The sequence below is a fragment of the Siphateles boraxobius genome, unplaced genomic scaffold (genome assembly GCF_051911475.1).
Source record: "Siphateles boraxobius isolate OS27281-9 unplaced genomic scaffold, OSU_SipBor_1 55, whole genome shotgun sequence".
NCBI classification, from domain to species: Eukaryota; Metazoa; Chordata; class Actinopteri; order Cypriniformes; family Leuciscidae; genus Siphateles; species Siphateles boraxobius.
The window spans coordinates 11,285,721-11,291,634 of NW_027509181.1; the positions used below are offsets into that span (position 1 = coordinate 11,285,721).

Consider the following 5,914-nt stretch of genomic DNA (forward strand, 5'->3'; position numbering starts at 1 on the left):
TTCTCTCAAAAGTCGGAGCATTTGTTGGTTGTAGCTTATCTGAGGTCACTTAACTGTCCTTAGCCTATTTCAGTTTGTAACTGTCCCTGCACTGGCCATTATAGAGCGCTGCGCCATCTAGTGTTTAATTGAGGGATAGCGCGCTGCAGTACGTGCTGAGTGTGCTGGTCCATTTGGCTCTTTCCTGCTATACAGTAGCTATTTCACTACGTCTTCTTAATGTATTTGGTGATATTAAAAATGTGAATCATATTTGAGAATCTCCCCGGTTGCTATACAGTAACTTCAAACAAGAAAAAACTGCAATTTAATTCAGACATCATACTCACCCTCCTGTTAACTATACACAAAATGTAAGACTAGCCAGTTTATATGAAAAAAAAAAGATTACACATAAAAAAATACGACTCTTTTAAATAGATCAAATAGTTTCTTAAAATTGTTTTTTAACAAATTTAAAATCTCCTCATTCACACTTTAAATTTAATGATACCGGCTGGATCTTGATTTGTGTTGCTTGTAACATTCAAGCAAAAACTGTAGATATTTTGTAATATTGGTACTAAATTCATACCAGAAAACAGCATGACATATATATATATGTATATATATATATATATATATATATATATATGACATGACATGTAGCCTATAATAAAGAGGGTACATTCCAGTTTTTTTTGTGTTTTTTTTTTGATGTTCTGCTGACAGACTTGCTCTCTAACCCAGTAAACATTAGCTCATTCCATTGAGGTTAATTTTGCCCAGGTCACCTTTACCATATCTCAGTCCTCTCTGACACTTTTTGCAGCCTGTTTCTCCTCCCTCTCTTACCCCTTCCCACCCACCCACAGTCTGGGAAGTAATCCTATATATATGGGTTGTTCACCCTGTACTTTCTTAAGCTTTTCCTCAGCTCTCTGACTTTTGTCACACAAACAAAGAAAAATGCCAGAAGAAGTTCCTGCTCAGTGCAAGGTTAACAAAGATGAGCTGGACAAATGGTGAGTCATATTTCAGTAAGGATATATCAAAACCAAATACATTAGATTGTATCTGGTGCTTTTTAATGAGCCTGTTACATGCTTTATCTCAGCATGAGTTTGTTTGAAACATAAGTTTTTATCATGCATCACAAAACCTTCGTGTGTATAGGTTATCTGTAGTGGTTTGTGAATGAGACGTGTTGGATACTGAACGACAGGAGAGAAGATTGAGCACATGTGCAGGGGGGAGCAGGGTTTGGAAGTGATGATGGAGGTGGAAAATTACCCATGTTAGCCATCATGTTGCTAAGTTTAAGCATGTGGCTGCAACACTCTTAGTACATTTGATGTCAACAGACTTTAGTTTGCAATGCATGTTACAATAGGTTCTGAATAAAGCTCATGTCATTTTCCCCGCATTGTATGCGTTCTCGCACAAATGATTAACCTCCATCTGTAATTGTTAACAAAGCAAAGTGCTCTATTTCTAGGTCAAAAGGTCAGAGGTCAATGCACTCATACAATGGCACAATATTGTGAACTTTACGGTGAGTTGCACAAGTTGTTCCATTCACAATCTACTTTATGACTATCTCTTAACTGATTTAGTCAAGAGCACTCATCATTTGCAGTGCATCACTTCTGCCACTTACATATAACATTTGCATTTGTAAGAAACAGAGTATTACATTATGTATCAAATTCATTAAATAACCATTCAGTGCAAATCAAGTATTTGAGATACAAAAAGAATACAATTAACCATGTGGTCCTGCTCAGATGGTGGTAAAAAAATGACAGTTTTTTTATTTATTTAAATGAAATTAATGTTTTTTATTTAATATTTTGTATTTTTAGTTTTTTTTTGGTACTAAATTATATTTATAGCCACGTTATGATCCTTTTATTACCTGTTAATCACTTTTTGAGCATAGACCTGAAAATGAACTGTTGTGAATCTTGATTGCTTTGGAGCACAGATTTAAGTTTGGTCTCTTTTTAAAGAAGACAGATTTTAGAAAAAAAAGTTTTCAAGAGTTATACACGTTTAAATTTATTATTGTGAAAAATGAAAAAAAGTATGATTTTAAATTTCTAAATGAAATATATATATTTCAAAACATGCCTAAAACTGTGAGAAAATAAAAGCCATAAATCTAAACAAGCTGTGTTGCAAATTTGAGGTTGGTATCTCAAAAAATGAGCTTTCAGTAAGATTTTGTGGGCGCAGTACCAAAGGTTTCCATTAGATGAAATTTGCTTCCCAGTCGTTTCCAATGTGGCCATTTTTGTCCGCGAACAGTTGCCTATAAGTATTTTTTTCAGTACCATTAACCTTTTTGAATCAACCAGGATATTGTGTGTGCGTGTGTGTGTGTGTGTGTGTGTGTGTGTGTGTGTGTGTGTGTGTGTGTGTGTGTGTGTGTGTGTGTGTGTGTGTGTGTGTGTGTGTGTGTGTGTGTGTGTGTGTGTGTGTGTGTGTGTGTGTGTTTGTGTGTGTGTGTGCGTGTGCGCAAAAAACTTAGTTACCAAGTTTCGTACAGTTCCAATGAAAAAAAAAACATAAAATTGTTCTGTAAAAATGACCACACGGCACTGTTCAAGGGTATGACCATTAAGTCAGATAGGCCTTTATGCATAAACACATGCAGACCAAAATATAAATATGTCTCATATTTGAAAGCAAAAACTTTCACAGCAAAATGCTGTCTCCGTTTGATGCCATATTTAGCATGAACTTTAAGTAATGTATATCTCTGATGTGGTTTTAAATAGACTCCTGCACACATGGAACGGCGAGGGAGTGCTCACAGCTCACCTTACAGCTCCTATATTGCTTTATCTGCGGTATTTATGAGGGTAAAGGGTGCTGTCACGTGCAGAACCTGGCTAGTGTGTAAGAATTATTTCTTATCTTTTTTTTAAATTAGATTTTAGCACATATAAATCTAGGGTAGTTGATCATGATAGTGATAGAAAGTATACATTTTAGATTTTATGTGCCACTAATAATGTGTTTTTAAAGTTACCATGAAATAAAAATAGACAATTCTTGTTTTTTATGAAATATTGCATTTATTATGAATGGTTCATCCGTGCACATCATAATTTTTTTTAATTCATGTGTCTTGTAATCTTTAATCAAAATAACCTTCCTCCCTCTATCAGCAAAATCTCTTCTCTTCTCTGATGAAGTGTCATGTTGGCTTTATAATTAATTCTGAATAGATGTGAAAGATGTAATTCAACATAAGTTAAGTGTTAAGTGTTAACTTTTAGTTGGCTTTCAGCATGTCACACTGCAGGACTTGTCAGTTTTCCAAAAAAAAATGTAGTGCCCCGTATTATGCTATTTTAAAGGTTCCTAATGTTGTTTTGAGTATCCTACAATAGGTTTACATGCATCCAATGTCAAAAAAAAAACACTTCAGTGTTCTCATGCACATTACCTAGTTTGTCAGAGAGTCTGAAAACAGTTTGTTCAAAGATTCAGTCTTTTTAAACCCCTCCTTTCCACGAGTCTCCTTTGCTCTGATTGGTCAGACGGCCCAGTCTGTTGTGATTGGTCTATAGCTAACAGCCATTTGAATTTCAGCTCCTGAGGCTTCCTCAGCTCTTGATACACAGTGAAGTGAACAGGAACGATGGTGTCCTTTCTTTCCTTATCAATTTCAGCGCAAGTCCTTTTGAAGTGCATGCAAAGTGGAGTGTTTAAAATAGCGTCTTCTTGACAACACAAAACAAACTGTTCCCGTCTCAGCTACAACTACAGTGTTTGGGAGCGGGTCAAAGTAGCTGTTGCTCACAGTCAGCCAACCAAGGCCATAGGCTGGCATTATGCTAATTTATTACATTGTTACGTAGGTTTGTAACAGGAAGTGAGACTGGAATTGTTGACGACTCGTTTCGGCAGTTGAGAAGTGATTCTTTCTTTTGGGAGACAATAATTTTATTTGTCATGCACTTTGATCTTTAAAACATTGCAGAAATGTTACATTCACAAACAGCAATATTACACACTGCATGAAAGCTGATATTGGAAAAAGCATATTAGGGGTGCTTTAGAACCAACAACCCATATCTTAAAAAAGCAAAACTCTAAAGACTCTTTCATGTGATGAAGTAGCGGTGCATGACCAGCTTAACCACACTTATATATTTCCAGTGTTCAGGGGAAGGGAGCAGAGGGCTGTAAAGAGCTGCTGGAAGCCTTTGAGGCGTGTGTGAAGGGGGCCACGGCGGCTTCGTGAGGGGGACATGATTTTACATGTAAGTATTTTATTATGTTTTTATTGAACTTTTATACTCTTTGAAATTGATCTGCAGTACTTGATCATTTTTTTCGTATCACATAGAGTATTTCATTACAATAGTATTGTGAAATGATAATGTCTTCTGTCTGGACGAATGAATGAATTGTCCATTCTGATTTTCTTCTGCTATTTTTAACTAAGGTCCTTCCTTTCTGGGTCCTCCAGTGTCCTTGCATTCTCTCACATTGTACTGGACTGAACCATTTTAAGGGCAGTGAAAGGGGTGCAAGTCCTGGAAAGCAATGGAACTGTTTATTATGATCCTGAGAAGTCTTCTCGGTGTCCCTCATGTCGTCCAGGCTATTTGTAACTGTGAAAGAAAGAAGTACCCAGTTTTTTTTTTTGTTCAAATTTACACTGTGAAACATCACAATGCATTTCATCTGATTTTGAATAAATTACTATAATTGTTTATTTATTTTGCCATTACTCTCACACACTCAGAGGTATATAAAATAACTGACACTAAATGTCTTCATAATAATTAACTGTATGCAGTGATTGATTTACCTTGAACTGCAGTGGTCTGCTTACTTGATAACTCATGCCAAGTACACTGCAGTGCTGCTCATTCGGTATAAGTGCAACTGACTGTCAGCACTATCTATTGAAGAAATTCTAAAGGTGCTGACAAACAAATTTCATATTTCTCACCACATAATAATCATGCTGTTGCCATGTAGTTTTTAATGGTATACTGCTAGCTAGGACCTTCGTAAAATTTGTAAAAGATTCACACAAAAAATTGAAATTTGTATAACTGGGTTGACGCATCATGGTTGTGACAGAATATATGAGCAACACAATGACGTAAAATAAAATAATAAACTCAACAGAGCTTGTGTGACCTTGTTTAACTCTTAACATGTGAAGCATATTAAAACTTTGATATTGCCTGATTTCTTATTTTTATCTTGAATATTGACCAGAAGATGTATACACTTATAGAAAAGGTACATTTCAAAACCGTTTAAAATAAAAAAAAGTATTTTAAAAGTAAAAAAAAAATATATATAGGCTATATATATATATATATGTGTGTGTGTGTGTGTGTGTGTGTGTGTGTGTGTGTGTGTGTGTGTGTGTGTGTGTGTGTGCTGGATGTGCTCAATTAATTAGATTTTAGCCTTCTTTAATTTCCTAATATTATTTAACCGAAGCTGTTTGATGCTGTTGTTTTTCTGAATTGTTGCTACTTGTATATCATGGTTTTTCGTTTGTTGTTGTTTTTGTTGTATATATATATATTTCCATGACCTAGGCTATAACACATGTTTGGACATGTTTTAATAACAAAAACATGTTTTAACGTTTAAAACAACGTTTTGAAAAAAAATATTTCCAAATGTTCTCTAAACGTTCCAATCTTCCGATTATTTTAAATATATTATCCGATATATTCAAACTTTATTTTTTGGGGGAGGGGCATGCTAACCTTTAGGGAATTTTCTATTTTGTTCTATTTTCGTTTTGTTTTTTTATTTTGTTCTATTTTCATTATCTTTTTGCAAACGCTATGGGAACATTAGCCTACTTTTAAAACATTTCTGAACGTTCTGATACAAGTAGGCTATTAAAATATTAGTCAAGCGTTCAACTAAAATGTTTCAGAAA

At 34.9% G+C, this 5,914-nt stretch overlaps 1 long non-coding RNA gene across 1 annotated transcript; it reads left to right on the forward strand.

Annotated features, from left to right (window-relative positions):
- Positions 1 to 858: 858 nt before the first annotated feature.
- Positions 859 to 5,135, forward strand: LOC143714777 (uncharacterized). The gene is made up of 3 exons (XR_013195607.1): positions 859 to 1,004; positions 4,153 to 4,256; positions 4,442 to 5,135. It is a non-coding gene; the product is annotated as an uncharacterized LOC143714777 (long non-coding RNA).
- Positions 5,136 to 5,914: the final 779 nt, after the last annotated feature.